This window comes from Cupressus sempervirens, chromosome 4 (genome assembly GCF_028749045.1).
Source record: "Cupressus sempervirens isolate cs-2001-9-10 chromosome 4, ASM2874904v1, whole genome shotgun sequence".
Classification (NCBI taxonomy): domain Eukaryota; kingdom Viridiplantae; phylum Streptophyta; class Pinopsida; order Cupressales; family Cupressaceae; genus Cupressus; species Cupressus sempervirens.
The window spans coordinates 427,472,198-427,491,354 of NC_143121.1; positions in this window are offsets into that span (position 1 = coordinate 427,472,198).

Consider the following 19,157-nt stretch of genomic DNA (forward strand, 5'->3'; position numbering starts at 1 on the left):
GGTAGTGGTAAAATTCTTGGAGGGGATCTGGGCTTCAAACTATTAGTAAATGGGCCTTGCCTTATTTTGGTTTGGGTACATGGAAGGAACACAATAACCAGATATCTAGGGATGCTAACCTAATAGCTACAATTATTTTCAAAAAAATTCAAAATGCCCTTTTGGAAAACTATATGTTTTTCAAAGGAACTAACCCTTTTGTAGGTGATAATGTGAGAATTAATGATTCTCAGACAAGAAGAAAGGAGTGTTATTGGTCTTTACCCCTTGAAGGCTGGCGCAAAGCCAAATTTGATGGTGTGGCCAAAGGCAACCCGGGAGAGGCAGGTTGTGGAGGTGTGATTAGAAATAGTCATGAGCATGGTATTGCGGCGATTACTTTCCCCATGGGTTTTTAAACTAACAATTATGCAGAGGCTAGTTTTGCTCTTCGAACTACAAAATTGGTTAAAGAAGTTGGGGTCAAATGCCTTTGGTTGGAGGGGGACTCAAATAAAATTATTAAATGACTAAGGGGAGAACACCCTCTAGCATGGAGTATAAAGAATATGATAGAGGAAACAGAAAATACTTTTCTTTCCTTTGATAAGGTCTTTGTGTCACATGTTTATTGTGAAGGTAATGTAGTTGCTAATTGGATGGAAAATGTGTTGGAATTACAAGTGGGAAAGGTAAACTTGTAAGAGGGGGGGGAGAATTAGGAGTTTAAACTTGAGCCCATAAAAGTTTCACCAGTCATACATCACATGCATTAACATAATGAAATAAAATGTAAAATAAATGCATCTAAAACATGTAAGCAATTAAACACACACACTTGACACCAAATATGATTACCCATAAACCATTCAATGAGAAGATAAATTTGGGGTGGGGATGACACCCACAAATCTTCACTACTGCAGCAAGTGTAGCCAATTAAGATTACAATGGTTTGATCATGAAACATGATCTGCCCTGTGAAAGGCCTGCCCTATTAAAGGCTTACAAAGACTATTAAGTCCCACCTTGTTAGAGGATTTGAATACCCTATTAGAAGTGTGCTTGGTTAAAGGACTTCAAAACACTCACTTGGAATGTCACCCTATTAAAGGATTTGATAAGGCCTATTAGGACCACTCTGTCTAGGAGATTTAACTGAAATCACCTGTCAAAATGTCTCAGCATAGATCTTGCAGTTGGCACTTGCTTGCTTGCTAACAAATCACCTGTACCCAGTCTCTAATTAATCCGTCACAATCTGATGTAAAAATTTTGTATCCTCTATCCTCTGTTCTTCACTTAACTAATTCTGCAATTCACTCTCACTGCCTAGTCACCTTGAAAGCTTTTCAAATTTTCTTGTTCACACCTTCAATTCGATCATTCACCCCTTCACAATGCTCATAACTCTCTTCTCTCTCATATAAAAATTTAGGGCTTCATCCTCCTTAAGAAGACTGAGGTGGCTTAGGGTTAGGTATGAATCTATGGCTAAGATTCATCCATTTAGCCTCTTAAACCTTCCCATTTTTTGATTGGTTGCATGTAATTGTATAGGGAATTTGCATGTAGATTCGTTCTTATCTCTAAAGAATAAAAATCTAACCTTAGGTCAACTAAAAAATTGTTTAATAGTTGTTTGTGCCATAACAAAAAAATATGTCCAATCTATGTTACTCAACATATGTAGTTACTAATGCTTGGCATACATTGTAATTCTACTTTTGACTCGACACCTGAATTGCTCGACATCTTCTATTTACTTAGCACTTGAATCACTTGGCACATGAGTGACTCAACATTCATTATAACTCGACATAGTCTTGTATTTACATATTATACTCAACATGCATTACTAGTTCAACATGAACTAATTAAATAACTTTAGTGTGTTGACACTCAATTGTCAAAACCAATCTGAGATCAACAATCTCCCACTTTGACATGAGTGTCAAAAAAACTTGAATATACATAAAAAATCTGATCTTCTCAAGTATAACATATTCATGACTTGACTTAGATACAAATCTTCAAAATTTTCAAAATTTTGCAATAACCTATATACCTCAAAATGTATACCTCCCCTTGAGTTAATGTGTCTATTTTGTATCCAAAATCTATTCTTCATTTTGGAGTAGATTTGTCTCTACTAATTGATACTCTTTGACTTCAATGCACTTATACTCTTTATGCTATACCTTTGTTGATATTTTCTCTGTTCTATTTCTATCTCTACATTGCATTTCTCAAAATTGTATATCACTTGGGTCAAAATCTAATTACTCCCCCTTCATTCATGCTTCCCTTTTGCTTTATTCATCTCTCCCCCTTTCATTATTCTCCCATATTTACTTCTCCTTTTAATCTATCTCCCTTGCTTCTTTATCTCCCCCTTGCTTATTTATCTCCCCCTTTTTGATACTTATGTCAAAGGGTCTATACACTTATAGTGTATTTGTCCAAAAAAGATTTATGGACTTCCATGATTATTTTTAGAGCTACATCCCAATTGTCACATGCAACACCCAATGACTTAACTTGGATAGTGAGCTCGACTACAAGGTGTACTAGGCCATCTAATGTAGAAAGATTGGGATCTTTATTTAACAAAGTTTCTACATAACCTAATTCTTTGTGGAGGATCTCCATGTGTGGGGTGAGAGAGGCTTGAATTTGTGTCAATTTGGCTCTTATGTTAGCCTTTTCTACTGTTAACATAGCTAGTTGACTTTGTGATTGAAGTAATGTATGGAAATGCTTCTCACTCTAAGCTGGGTTCTTAGGTAGTTGTGTACCTGATATGCTTATATTCCTCTCCAAGGTTAGAATTTTATGTCTAGTGTCTTAGGTGAAGAGTGTAGGATCACACAATTTAGTGTATAATGAGAAAATATTCTCAAGTACCTTCTTCACATCCTCAAACTTGGTTGCTAATGCAACTTGAGTAAGTGCTATGTCACTAAATATATTTTCATTTACTTTTCCTTGAAACTTTCCTTTAGACCATTTCAAAAGTTTGGCATTTGTATTCGGTTCTTCATTATTTACCTTCTCCACAATATCTGACAATTGTTCCAATATCTTGGTTTCTTCAGGGGTAGGCAAGCTTAATGCATCTAAAAGGATATCTTTAATTTCTTGTAGTGCCTGCTTTTGCCTATACTCCTTCCTAAGCATTTCTTGATGTTTCTTCTTTTCTAATTCTTATTGTAGAATGCTTATTTGATCTATAGTCATTGTGTCATAATCAAACTTTGGAATCACTATCTCTTCATCTAAAGTGACATCACCATAATGAATTACCTTTTCAACTTTACAAGAGCTTGATCCTGGCACTGACATTTGTAGGGATATTGCTTTTGTGCTCATCTTCTAAAGAAGTTTTGTACGTGAGGAGCTTGATGTTGGTAAAGTTACCAATGCTTGGATGACCTCTTGCTCCTTTACCTTTGTTGTTTGTTCACCTTCTTCAGACTTATCCTGATCTATGACAATGACATGAGTTGCACCTTGTGTCTGTGTTTTAGGTATAGATCTATCTATCTATTCTGTTTGCTCTATTGTTGTCTCCTTTTCCTCTTCTTTGCAGTCTACCCCTATTCAACTGTGTCTTCTTTGGCACTTGTGTCAACCTTAATTGATGTATGTATAGTTTTTGGAAGTAATGGTTGATCACTAGTAACTAAAGGGATGGAAGAAGGTGGTTCTTGTGTATTCACCTTATCCCTTGTAACCTTAGTTACTACCATTTGGAGTTCTTCTACACTGATAAAAATTGGATTTGTGCATAATTGTGTTTGCAGTGTAGACTGATCTAGAATCTTCTTCAAGTCTTCTGAAGTCAATGGGTTGATGTTTTGAGCTGATGCATCAGAGATATCCTTAACAATTGTAGTCTCTATAGGTGCACTTGTGTCATGAGGAGGACTGGCACTCAACTTTTGTGTGTCTTACACACTCTGTTCCTCATGTTGTTGTTCAGCTGTTGCCGTGTTAGTGTTTATCTTTTCAGTTTCCTCCTCTGTATTTGTCTCTTCCTTGCTATCCTCCTTGTCATCTTCTTTATCATCATTTTTACCCTCAAAGTGGTCCTTTTCTTCTTGCTTCACTATTGTTAATCCATAAATTTGTTTCCACATTTGAGCAAATTTCTTAATAACATCTTCAATGTCATTTTGGAGAATGCTGAAGGCTCTGTATTTTGGTGTGAACCTTCCACCATATTTCTTATTTTCCTTAGCAATTTTCCCTTTTGTTAGTTCTGGCATTACTTGGGCTAGAGTAGCTTCCCTTATTTTCTTTTCCAAATTTAAACAATAATGCCATTTTTGCTCAACTAAATCATATAATGGCTTGGGTACCGAGTTAGCAAATTCTAATGGTATATTCTTAAATTTGGACATCATTGAATATAGGGCTTCTTCTACTAACTTTTTCCCCTCTTTTCCAAAATTATCAAAATTTACATTCTTAAGACTAGATAGATTTGCATTGTTTTTGATATTTTCACAGATATTTTCAAGATCAGAAAGTGTTGTATGACTTACCACTTTAAATTGGCTTTGATCATTTGATTCAGTTCTTTCCTCATCTGAATCAGGTTGAGCAACATATTTTCTTCTTTACTTCTTCTCCACTTGGCCTCCTTATTCTATCTGCTTTGTTTTCTCCTTGGCCTTTTGTGTCGTGGCTCAAGTTCTTTCCCTGGTGGTAGGTATTGTTGGCTTTACTAGACTTGGCTTAGCAACTTTCTTTGCTTTAGCCATTGGCAATGCCTTGGCCTTTCTTTTCTTTGGTTCAACATGTATTGGTGCTTCCTCAAATTCTTCTTCCTTGGCACCCTCTTCTTCTTAGTCCTCACCCATGCCTTGGGTCAATGCAAGAGGTTCTTTAGTTTGTTCTTGTTCTTCCTCTTCATCCTCTTCATCTCCTTCCTCTTCTTCCTCTTTAATACCTTCACCAAATTTGGCCTTAAGTTTCTTCACCAGCTTGTCTTTGTTCTTTAGTGTGGAGGCTATCTTCAACTCCATTTCTACTTTGGACTTCATGAAATCATAATTGCTAAAGATTTTAGTTGTTTTATCAACTTCCTCAGCTAGAAGTTTAGTAATGGCAACTAAGGCTTCATCAACATTGATTTGATAACCTAAGGGTATTAGCCCTCTTACCCTAGGTTTGGCAGCCTATACATATGTGTAATCAATATCTACAAGAAAACATATGCCATTTTAGTACTGTTTAACTAAAAAAATGGGTATTCTCATCCTTTGCTTCATAGACTTCTTAAAGCCTTCAAAATAGCTTGTCATGATTGTTTCAAAATTCTCACCCATCTAGTCAATGTACTCGATTATCTAAAAAAAACTAACCTATTTGTCTTCCATCCTATAGTGTCAAAAGATGGGAATGTATTCTATACATAGAAAAATATGCAAATTAGAATTGATCCAAATTTGCATTGTGCACTTTTAGTCTTCCTGATTTCTCTAAGGTTTTCCATTATTTGTTGCAATTGAAGCTCAGCTAGATCATAGGTATGATCCTTGTTCACAATTTTGTATCCCACATCTATTGCAATATAGGGTATATTGTTCAATCTGCTTGATTGATAAACTTTGTGAGAAATAACCTTGACAACAAAGTTCAGTAGTGGATCAGTTATTATGTCTATTGTCATTCCTCATTTGTTCCACTTTGCTCCTGTATTCTTCTCTATTACCTCTTTGGAATCACTTCGCAAGGTCTTTGGGAAATCTAGGGTTGGGAAACTAGTCACCCTATGGATTATTCTCTTTGAAATCTTTATTGGTCCTCCTTCTAGCCATAGGGATCCATCATGAATTCTGCTCAATACTATTCTTATCCAATTAGTTTTGAAAATAGTGGGAAATTCTAGGGCATGCGTCAAACCCTTCCTTTCAGCAATTTTAAATTCTTCTTTCAAGATGACATTTTCACACAATCTATCATAAGCTTCCCTTATCTCCATGTCACCTATTCCTCCTATCTTGTAGTTATAACATTTTCTAACATCTTGGAACATGATAACTTTTGAGGGAATCATACACAATGCACTTGAGGTGTCTTGTTTATAAGCAACATTTGGAATTGTTTTGAAATATGGTTGTTTTACCTTATTATTAACTAATTGTACACTCAAAACCTCTTTACCTTCTACATTCTTGAGCTTGATGCCATTATGAAAAACTAGGATTTTTACAAATGCAAACTACGTAGCTCAGCTTGTGAATAAATACCTTAAAAATCTTGTAGAATAGGTCTGAAATCATCACTAAGATCTTTGCAATCACTTCAAACAAATTTTTGAATTTCCTTATACTCTTTTAGCTCTTGCTCAAATTTGAAATGACAAGAAAAGACTGAAAAATGACCATATACCCTTAAAAAACCCTTGCATTTAATTCTTAGTGCTTGTAAAACTATAAACTAAGCATTAACACGATTTCAAATTCACTTGGCATCTATAGATACTACCATCACTTGGCTACTACAACAGACTCAGCATCAACTAGATAGTCTAGCAGTTCGACACTGACTAGTGTTCCACTTAGCATCCATTGAAAACTTTTCTTGCTCGGAAACAACATGAAAACTTAAAAGTTTAATCTTGAATTTTCAACATCTTGCATCTTCATTCATGCTAATGTAGTCTTTTTAGTACTAACTTCTTTTGAAATTGATGTATGATGTAATACTTTGAATATCAGTCCCACATACCTCTTATTTTCTAAGTTTTATGAGGTGTGATCACTTGACCCATTGGGTGAAGTGATCCCTTCTCAATTTGATGTACTACAACCATCTTTCTTCTTCCATGTCTTATTCATCTCATTCCTAATGTGTTCAACATCTACCTTGCCTTTGCCTTTATCAAATTCACAACTTGGTGCTTTTGACCTAGTTGGACAATGCTTGCTAATATGACCAGTCTTTAAATAGCTAAAGCATGTGGTTTGACTCAACCACCTTTTGTAGTTACCATTGAAGTGAGTCCTAATACAATTTTTAGGAACATGTCCATATTCTTGACAATAGTGATAGCTATATCTTGTATTGTAATCCCAATTATAAGAGTTTCCATAGCTTCTTACCTTTGCTAGCTTACTTGATGACCACATGGACTTGGATTTGCATTCAAAGGCTCTATGTCCATATTTCTAACAGTTGTAGCAATATCCTTCAAATTTTGGTGCATGCATGGTTCTAGTTCTGCATTCATGTGCTTGATGACCTTGTTTATTGCACTTATGATAGTGGACCATGTTGTTAGGCTTGACATTATGATTTGTATTGTTGCTTCTGCACACAATAGTAGTATGTCCTTTCTTTCCACAATTATGACAAGTAGGTTTGGAATTCTTACCTTTAATGTTCCTTTCTTTAGCAACTTTGGATGATTCTCCTTCTTTAGTGCTTATGTAGCCCAATCCTGACGTATCTCTATTGGATCTAGGGGACCTCAGTAATTGCTTGAAGTATTTGATAGCTTCATTTGGCTTGTTGAAACTTTCAGCAAATTCCTTTTCTCTTTTCAGGTCATTTTGCAGTTGTTCATTCTACAACTTCAATGTACTTATCTCAATGTCCTCGACATTCAACTCATGATGAGCATTCATCATTTGGCTCAAGGTATCTAATTACATGTTTGAGATCCTAGTTAGCTCTGTTGACTTCTCTTCTAGTTTGTTTGCCAAAATTCTTTTTCCTTCTTCAATCATGTCCTTGTCTTCCATGGCTTTCTTCTTTTGTTTAGTTACTTTACATAGTAGTATAGCTTGTGATTCTTGCTCCAACTTGAGATTTATGGTTTCTTTAGCTTGGATTTTGTTCTTCTCCATTATATCTACAATTGTTCCATCAAACTCACTGGAGCTACCATTTACAAATAGCTTTGTGGTGTTGATCTCTTTGTATTGTGTGTCATTCTCTACTATGGCAATTTCTTTCCTTCTCTTCAAGCAGCTCTTCAAAGCATCTCTGGCTTCATTCAGTTGATGTAGTATGAGATTTATCTCAATCTTCTAGTTCTCAATAGCCTTTCTCAATTTGTAGACTTCCATTTCAAGATCTTTCCTCTAAGTTGAAAAGCTCCTCCTTCTGAGAACTTGGCTCTGATACCAATTATTGGAATTACAAGGGGGAAAGGTAAAATTCTGTTGGGGGGGGGGGGGGGGGGGTGAATTAGGAGTTTAAACTTGGACCCATAAAAATTTCACCATTTATACATCACATGCATTAACATACTGGAATAACATGTAAAGTAAATGCATCTAAAATATGTAAGCAATTAAACACACACACTTGACACCAAATATGATTACCCATAAAACCTCCAATGAGAAGGTAAAATTGGGGTGGGGATGAAACCCACAAATCTTCACTACTACAACAATAAAGTGTAGCCAATTAAGGTTACAATGGTTTGACCATGAAACATGATCTGCCCTGTGAAAGGCCTGCCCTGTTAAAGGCTTACAAAGACTGTTAAGTCCCACTTTGTTAGAGGATTTCAACACCTTGTTAGAAGTGTTTCTAGTTTAAGGACTTCAAAACACTCACTTGGAATGTCACCCTATTAAATGATTTGATAAGGACTATTAGGACCACTCCATCCAGGAAATTTAACTAAAATCACCTGCCAAAATGTCTCAGCATAGATCTTGCGGTTGGTACTTGCTTGCTTGATAATAGATAACCTCTACCCAATCTCTAATTAATCCTTTTCAATCTAGTGTAGCAATGCTGTATCCTCTATCCTCTATTCTTCACTTAACTAATTTTGCAATTCACTTTCACTACTAAGTCACTTTGAAAGCTCTACAAACTATCTTGTTCGCACCTTCAATTCAATCATTCACCCCTTCACAATTCTCATAACTCTCTTCTCTCTCATATAAAAAATTTAGGGCTTTGTCCTCCTTAAGAAGACTAAGGTGGCTTAGGGTTAGGTATGAATCTACGGCTAAGATTCATCCATTTTGTTGCTTAAACCTTCCCATTTTTTGATTGGTTGTATGTAATTGCATAGGGAATCTACATGTAGATTTGTCCTTATCTCTAAAGAATCAAAATCTAACCTTACATCAACTAAAAAATGGTTTACATAGTTGTTTGTGCCATAACAAACAAATATGTTGAATCTGTGTTACTTAGCATATGTAGTTACTAATGCTCGACATACATTGTAATTTTACTTTTGACTCGACACCTGAATTGCTTGACATCTTCTATTAACTCAACACTTGAATCACTCGACACATGAGTGACTTGACACTCATTACAACTCGGCATGGTCTTGTATTTACATATTGTACTTGGCATGCATTACTAGTTTGACATGAACTAAGTAAATAACTTAAGTGTTTTGACACTCAATTGTCAAAACTAATCTGAGATCAATATAATGAGGTAGTAAGGAGGGACACATCATAAAGGCGATCAAATGAAGAGGTTTTTCCAATGGATGTAAAAATAATTATTGAGCTAGAAAGGATCTAGGGGAGAATGAGCAAATAAAGTGTAATTATGGTAGTTAATGTTATCAATCAAACGTATAAAGTAATGAGAGTTGGGCACGAGCCAATCTAGAGGCATCATAATTGGGGGGTTTATTGGAACATTTTATGGGTGATCTTATGGGCTTATGGTAGTTACTACATCTTTTGCTTTTCCAAGGTCAAAGTAAAGTACAAGGTTGGGGAGAAAAACCATGTCTCGGCTCACAGAGACAGGAGAACTCAGAGTCTCTTTTATTCTACATGTAACAATATGGTGGGGGAGAGGCACAAAAGGGAGCTAGAGGGAGAAGTTAAGAAGTGGAAGAGGCATTAAAATGTGTGAGAGAAATTGGGGGAAGGATGTATCTCATCCTTCATTAAAAATCTTAATGGCTAGGACCTAAAGATTACTGACCTAATGGTGAAGACACAGAGAGAGGGGAAGGTGAAGATTGATGGGTGGAATTCTAGGTCAATGAAGGGGTAATTACTAAGATGATAAACTCCCTTAACTAGGGCATAAAATTCTATACGGATAGGAAAATTTCCTTGAATGCAGTGAAAGATTTTGCTAAGGATCTAAAGGAAATGAAGGATCTTGTGAAGATGGATGCCTACTATTTGCCTGCATCTATAGAGAAGTTGTGGAGGCTTTCCTAAGGAAAATTATTTCCTACATAATGCTCGACATTAGGTTTGTAAGGAAACTCAGGTGCGGAAACAACTTCCTACACTAATCTCATAAGGAAAGTATGGTGCAAATCCTTTTAAAATCTTCTACACTTACAGATTCAATATCATGTAAACAACATTATTGCAACCAACCATGCATACAAAAATTAGATAGAGAAAGAACACATAACACAAAGATTTTTCGGTGGGGAAAAACCTTTCGGTAAAACAACCCCACCCCTCCAGAAATTGCACAATGTATTATCTTCAACACAAGATTACAATACACTTGCAATGCAAGTTCAAAATCAACAATAGAAGACTCCAGTAGCACCTTAGTACCTGCAAACTTTCATCTATCACACTATTGCATTAGAACATGCAATACCCATTTTATGAATATCTTAAGACCCAACAAAATGCCCATAATGGAGTTGGGCATTTTCATGGCTCAACCACCAAGAAACATGCACAATTCCACATCTACATCCAATACCAAGAAAAGGGCATCCATCCCTTGAATAGACAATGACAGCTTGTCATAGAATCCACCAAAAATAGCGATCACAAGAGAAGTGTAAGGGAATCCGTCATACCAACTTATTTTTGGCATATTCTCTTACACACACCAACCACTTATTCTTGGGTTCCCAAATAGGCCTCATTTCATAAGATGCTCTTACACCTATCATAGCTCATTCCTTAAATAGCTCTTACGCGTCATAGGAATCCATCATAACCATTTCAGCCATGATCTCCTTCACAAACTTCAAGATGCCAACACATGTAAGTGATCAACATGCCAACTAGACATGTACACTCACATTTACATATTATTTGCAAAAATACATTTTACAAAACAAATAATAATAAGAATAGGAATTATACAAGGTTGAGACACCTTATTCCTAACATTCTCCCACTTGTGAAACACCTTGTAAGAGCAATCAAGAACATAACATGAACTAACCACTATAGGCCGAAAGGCCCATAGACTTTGAACACCATCTGAACTTCTCAGTGCCCACTGGTTTCGTTAATGCATCTGCAACATTCTTCATAGTATCTACCTTCTCCAAATTTACCTTTCCATCTTCCACCATATCTCTCACAAAGTGAAACTGCACATCAATGTGCTTCGTTCTGGCATGGAAAGTTGGATTCTTCGCAAGGCAAATAGCACTTTGACTGTCACACCAAATAGTAATCTATTCTGCATCAACACCAACATCAGAAAACAATCTCTTAAGCCAAATGGCTTCCTTACAAGAATGAGTAGCAGCCATGTACTCAACTTCTATAGTGGACAAAGCAACCACAGGTTGTCGCTTACTCATCCAACTGATGGCACCACCAAACATAGTGAACACATAACCATTGGTGGATCTCCTGCGATCAATATCACCTGCCCAATCTGAATCCACAAACCCATGAATACAAACCGAATGTGAAGATCTAGAAGAGTTACCATGATAACATATGGAGTAATCTGATGTACCCCTCAAATATCTGAATACTCGCTTAACTGCATCCCAATGTATCCATCCAGGATTAGCCATAAACTGACTTAGGACTCCCATTGCTTGGGAAATGTCTGGTCTTGTACAGACCATAGCATACATAAGACTGCCAACTGCACTAGCATAAGGTACTCTACTTATTTCCTCCACCTCACTAGAAGATTTTGGACAATCATCTACAGATAACTTTGTTCCCACAGGAATAGGAACACATAGTGGTCTACAATCTGCCATGCTGAACTTGTCCAACACAAACTTCACATACTTACTCTGACTGAACCAAAGTTTTTTGTTAGACCTGTCTCTATTGATTTCCATACCCAAGATCATACCCTTACCCTTCCTAAACAGCAACATATCATCAACATATAATGCAACAATAAGAAGGCGATCTTTTTCAACTCTGAAATAAATACAATGATCTGATTTCGATCTTACAAATCCAATTGACAACACAAAGGCATCAAACTTAAGGTACCACATCCTAGGAGATTGCTTCAAACCATATAGAGCTTTCTTCAATCTGCAAACAAAGGATTCTTTACCTTTAACAATGTAGTGCTCAGGCTGTGACCTATAAATCTCTTCCTCCAAGTCACCATGAAGGAAAGATGTCTTCACATCCATATGTTCTATCTCTAAATCATATGATGCAGCAAGAGATAACAAAAATCTAATGGATGTCAACTTTGCAAAAGGAGAGAATATTTCACCATAATCTATTCCTTCTACCTGTGAATACTCCTTTGCAACCAATCTAGCTTTGTACCTTTCAACACTGCCATCTGCATAGAATTTCTTCTTGAACACCCATTTACAGCCAACAGGTTTTCTCCCTTTAGGCAAAGGTACAAGGTCCCATGTTTTATTTTTCTCTAATGAAGCCATCTCATCATCCATAGCCTCAATCCAGGAACCTACATCTTCCATGCCCAAAGCCTCTTTCACAGATCTAGGCTCATCAGTGTTAGTAATCAAAGCAAAAGCACAATTAGAATCTAACATAGAATAACCAAACCTTTCTGGTTGCTTTCTTTCTCTTGTGGATCTCCTCAAGGGCTAAGGTTGAGGTTGTTCTTTCTCTTCTTCTGAACTATCAGAGCTGCTAGAGCTCTCCTCATCATTAGACCCAACATGGTCTCTCTGTTCAGTCTTCTCAGGGGTAGGAGGCAACTGAACAACATCTTTTTACTTTTCTTTTTCATCTGGTTGTAGCAAAATAGGAGAAGATGTTAGCTCTCTAAAAATAACATTTCTGCTATAAAACACCTTACTAGTCACAGGATCCCAAAGCTTGTATCCTTTTACACTAGCAATGCACCCGATGAAAATACATTTAACAACTTTTTTTTCCAACTTAGATCTTTTCTCCTTTGGAACATATGCATAAGCTTCACAAAAAAAAACATGAAGATGTCTAATTGAAGGCTTCTTACCAGACCACACCTCCATGGGTGTTACCAACAAGAGCTAATGTAGGAGATCTGTTAACTAGATAGCAAGCAGTGGCCACAGCTTCGGCCCAAAACCTTTGTTCTAAACCAGCTCCACTAAGCATACTCCTAGCCTTCTCCATCAGTGTCCTATTCATTCTCTCTACAACTCCATTTTGTTTCGGGGTATAAGGATTTGTCTTATGCCTCTTGATACCTTGTTCTTTACAGAACTGTTCAAACTCTGCTGAGCAAAACTCACCACCATTGTCAGTTCTCACACACTTAATCTTCTTACTAGTCTGATTCTCTACAAGGGATTTAAATTCCTTGAATCGACTAAAGACTTGTGTCTTACTTTAAAGAAAATAAATCCATGCCTTTCTACTGTAATCATCTATGAAAGATACAAAAAATATAGACTTGGAGATCGAAGAAACTTTTACAGGACCAAATACATCAGAATGAATAAGATCCAAAACATCAGAAGATTTGTGAGAACTAGAGTAAAACTGAACATGATTTTGTTTACCATATACACAGTGTTCACAAAAGTCAAACTCAAGATTGCAATCATTTAACCCCTCGATGAGATTTTTCTTTTTCATGGTTTTGAGACCCTTCTCACCAATGTGGCCAAGTCTCATATGCCACAACATTGTCTTTTCTGCAGGAAGCTTTCCTTCCAAAGTGTTTGCATTGCCATCAGAACCAATAACCACAGAATTCTTCACTGCTCATTCAGATGGTGAGGATGAAGAACTATTACATAGAGGAATACATGCATCTAGCTGAGATAAAGTACCTCTCCTAGTACCATTAGCAAGCACCATCGATCCTCTAATCATCTTACATCCTTCTTTCAAAAAAACAACTTGCACACCTACATCGTTCAACATACTTACATATAATAGGTTTCATGCTAGACCTGGAATGTGCATAACTCCATTGATTCCCTTTACTCATCCATCAAGAAATTTGATAGTGACCCTTCCACGTCCAACTATCTTTAGGTGAGAATCATCACCCAAGTACACCTTTCCACCATCGAACTCTTCATATCTTGAGAACCAGTTTCGATGAGAGGTCATGTGAAAAGATGCACCCAAGTCAACCAACCACACATCATCAGATGCATGGGTTGCCAAAGCTATGATGAATGCATTGCCATCTTCTTGAGATTTTTCAGAACTAGAATCTGAGGCTTTCTTCTTCTTCTTAGGCTCTTTATAGTCTTTACGGAAGTGCCCAGTCTTTTCGCAGTTCCAACATTTTGCCTTGGACTTATTGGAAGTCTTTGACTTCCCATGGGATTTGGATCTACCCTTATTGTCATTTTTCTTTCCTCTTTCTATGGATCTCCCACGAACAACAAGGGCTTCTTTTTCTGAAATGGAAGCCTTTCTCCGCATCTCCTCTGATAGCAGCAAAGACACCACATCATCCATTTTGAAGGTGACTAATGTGCTTCTGAGAGCCATCACAAGATGGTCCCATGAATCTGGTAAAGAACACAAAAGTGTGTAGCAAGGATCCTCCTCCTCTAACTTGACACCAGAAGATGTCAACTGTGCAGCCATCAGATTAAATGCATTTAAATGATCCGTTAAGGATCCACCTTCCTCCATTCACAAAGAATACAACTTCTTCCTTAGGAACAACTTATTCACCAGAGATTTGGCCTGATACACAACCCCAAGTCTTTCCCACAAACTATATGCAGTTTTCTCATCTAGAACATTCAGAAGGACTGAATCGGTTAAACAGAGTCTTATGAGACCCTTAGCTTTACGGTCTTTGATATCCCAATCTGCTTGAGTTATAGTTGCTGGTCTTGTAGCACTTGTAGTCACTTCCCATAGGTCACGATCTTCCAACATGTCTTCCATCTTGAGTTTCCACAACTCAAAATTAGTGCCATTAAATTTCTCCACCTCCATTCTTCCATATGATGAACTTGCCATCTCAATCTAGAAATAAGATTTAGGATACTCTACACAAGACTCCCACTCAACTTGAGATTAGCTCAAAAAATCCTACCCAATAACTAGGATCAAAAGTTGATCAAGCTCTAATACCACTTGTAAGGAAACTCAGGTGCGAAAACAACTTCCTACACTAATCTCATAAGGAAAGTATGGTGCAAATCCTTTTAAAATCTTCTACACTTACAGATTCAATATCATGTAAACAACATAATTACAACCAACCATGCATACAGAAATTAGATAGAGAAAGAACACATAACACAAAGATTTTTCGGTGGGGAAAAACCTTTCGGTAAAACAACACCACCCCTCAAGAACCTGGACAATGTATTATCTTCAACACAAGATTATAATACACTTGCAATGCAAGTTCAACATCAACAATAGAAGACTCCAACAGCACCTCAGTAACTGCAAACTTTCATCTATCACACTATTGCATTACAACATGCAATACCCATTTTATGAACATCTTAAGACTCAACAAAATGCCCATAATGGAGTTGGGCATTTTTCATGGCTCAACCACCAAGAAACATGCACAATGCCACATCTACATCCAATACCAATAAAAGGGCATCCATCCCTTGAATAGACAATTACAACTTGTCATAGAATCCGCCAAAAATAGCGATCACAAGAGAAGTGTAAGGGAATCCGTCATACCAACTTATTTTTGGCATATTCTCTTACACACACCAACCACTTATTCTTGGGTGCCCAAATAGGCCTCATGTCATAAGATGCTCTTACACCTGTCATAGCTCATTCTTTAAATAGCTCTTACACATCATAGGAATTCGTCATAACCATTTCAGCCATGATCTCCTTCACACACTTCAAGATGCCGACACATGTAAGTGATCAACATGCCAACTAGACATGTACACTCACATTTACATATTATTTGAAAAAATAAATTTTACAAAACAAATAATAATAAGAATAGGAATTATACAAGGTTGAGACACCTTATTCCTAACAAGGTTTGATAGGATGCATACCCACCATTTTGTTATTCTAAATCATTTCAGGTGACTATCTTTTTTTTTTCTCTTCTAATAACAGTATAATGGGTTATTAAAAAAAAGTGTACTCTAACCCTTCCTTCCATGAAGGTTTTTTATTACTCTTATATGAGCATTTTAAAGCTCAAACTTGAGGTAGGACTATATCCTAGAAGGTAGTTTCTTTCAAGGAAATAGAGAGCTCCTACCTCGTTTAACATGGAGGATAGTGTAGGTATGCACTCAGAAGATGAAGAGGAGGTGGAAAAAATCATGAAAGATATGGGTAAGAAGAACAAAAAAAATCCAAGGAAAGGTTTAGGGAAAAGGATAAAGCAGGAGGAGGAATCAAAGGATGAGTATAATGATGAGGAAGAGGGGATGGACACGGATAGGGAAGGCAACGTGAGAGAGGAAGGATCTAGTAAGGAACAAGAAAGAAGGAAGGTGGAGAGCATGGTCAAAAGGAAAAGAGGAGGGGAGAAGGAAGCTAAGAGGGTTCACAAAAAGGACAAGGAGAGAATTTATGAAGCTCTGGAAGAGAGGAAGGAGGAAGAGATCTTGGTAAAAATTATGATTTCTCTGGACGCAAAGGGAAGAAAGTCTATATGGAGGAGTTTTCATGCTGGTACAACAAAAATGGGGCTTCTTAGAGAACATATCAACCTAAAGGTGCTCAAGGGAAGGGATGGACAAATTCAGTTGGAAGAGCTTATTGATCTAGACCTGGTGATTTTTAGCAACAACACTCGAGAAATGAGTATGAAACTCCTGAACAATGCTAGAATCAACCTTGTGGATAATTTTTGGTCCATTAAATGAATATTCCATGAAATTGAGGAAATTAAGTTTAGGTTGCAGGGATAGGTAAGGCTAGAAGGGATGAGTGAGAATGTCAAAATTTGCAAAATGGAGGCTATGGTTTCAGAGATTGAAAAAGGGTGGAAAGGATGGAGACTATGCTTCATAGCTTGGCTAATCAGAGCCTCAATGTAATTAAAGGTCTGAACAATAACATCATTCAGTTGCATGAGATGATGGAGGGAAATAAAAAGGGGAAGGAGGATAAGGGCAAAGATGAATCTAGGGTGATCAAGGAGGAGGTGTCTCTGTAGGAGGAGAGCTTGAGTAGAGAAAGGAGAAAGGAAAAGAGGAAGAGGGATGGGGAGGATTCTCAAGATGATAGTCACTTGAAGACCAATGAGGCTAAGGCCAAGAAAGAGATGGAGTTAAAGAAACTGGAGTTGGCTAAAGATCTTGTCCCCTGATTACTTCTCTTTGTTTTTACTTGTTCCCTGGCTTTTGGCCTTTTGGTTTTTTCTTTCATTTGTTGGTTGGGTCAGGCCTGTTGTTTTTTCTATTGCTTGGTAGCTAGACCTAAACTTTAAGTTTATTTATGTTGATAATTGGTGGGTTTTAGGAACACTTGTAAAAAACTTATTATACTTAATAAAAAACTACATCAGCTCAAGTCAAACTCTATTTGGACAAGAAATGAATGCTAACCTATGGGTTCTTGCCAATATTGTCAGTCCAAGTACTATGGTAGCTTAGGTTTTTAGAGGAGATCTATATATCTAGAAAGATACAAACATAGATGCTTTGTAGGTATCCCTAGATATCCAAATCCTATTCCAAATGAGTCAAGAGACAAGGTTACAAAATTTTTTGGAAACAATGCCATTAGTGGAAAGGAACATTGTAGGAATTTCATTGACATGTTAAATGACTACAATGTAAAGCATGAAGATGGGGTTATGAAGTCATTTGTGCATTCCCTCACTGAAGATTCTAGAGATTAGTTTAGAAGACTTCTTGATGATAGTGTTAGTTCCTAGGATCATTTTGAAAAATATTTTGAAGGAACAATATGGAGACAACACCAATGTTAGTTTCATACTTAATGGATTTAATAAAATTAAGAAAAACCAAAATGAGGCTACCTTTGATTTCAATGTTAGATATCAAAAGGGGGTGTACAAGATTTTTCAAGTCATGAGATTAGATGACATTGCATGTCTCACCACATATTTTAATGCCTTTGACAGTAAGATGGCCTACTTATTAGGAAAATTAGGGAGAAGAGATGACCCTAAGCTTTTTGGTTGTAAAAATAACAAAAGAGAAAATGATAAGCTATTTGGGAACAAGAAGCAAGAAGAAGATAAAATGGACAAAGTACTCAATATGTTGAAAGATCTAAAACCCACTATGGTTGCTACTAGAAAAGGTCTAGTTAGTATAAATCTTAGTTTTGAAATAATTTCAATATGCAAAATATGTTGCAAAATTTCCCTTACATCACCTAATGGAAAGATGGGAAACCTACAACATCCCAGTAAAGAATAATAATGAAAAGGTCAACACTCCAGATCCATTATAGAGGAATTCTATTAATGCTATAGAGGATACACCTTGGTGTGTGTCTTGTCAAGCTCCACATTCCCTTGAGTATTGTACTATATCTCTATCAATGTCTACATCATAGGGATGTGAGAAAGAAGAGTTTACAATGAGGACAACCTTGATAGTGTAGCATACAACTTCGTAGGCTCATATTTTGGATATAGTGATTTTTCTAACCAAGAAGAACATGATATGGATGTGAACATATAGAGAAAAATAATGATGTATTCCATCAATAAGTATTTTCTAATAATGAAGAAATGGATAATCAAGCTTGCAGCATGGTAGCTGATTCAAATCATGTAAATTTGAGAAAACCATCTAAATAAGAGATAGAGAGGATTACTACAAAAATGTTAGCCCAAGTCAGAGTACTTATCACCTGTGGAATAGGGTGGTGAATGATGATTTTGATAAACCAACTGGAATAATTATCCAAGATATAGACCAAAAAAATGTTGGGGTGAATAAGGTTGAGGGCCCACTAGTCATGAAGGTGGAGGATGTAAAGATGAAGAAATGGGAACCCAAAAGGGCCATAGTAACACAAAATGTTGAAAAGAGTAAGGAGGCTCCTTCAACGAAAACTTTAGAGATGAAAATTCATAGTTAGAGTTGGACTATTACACCC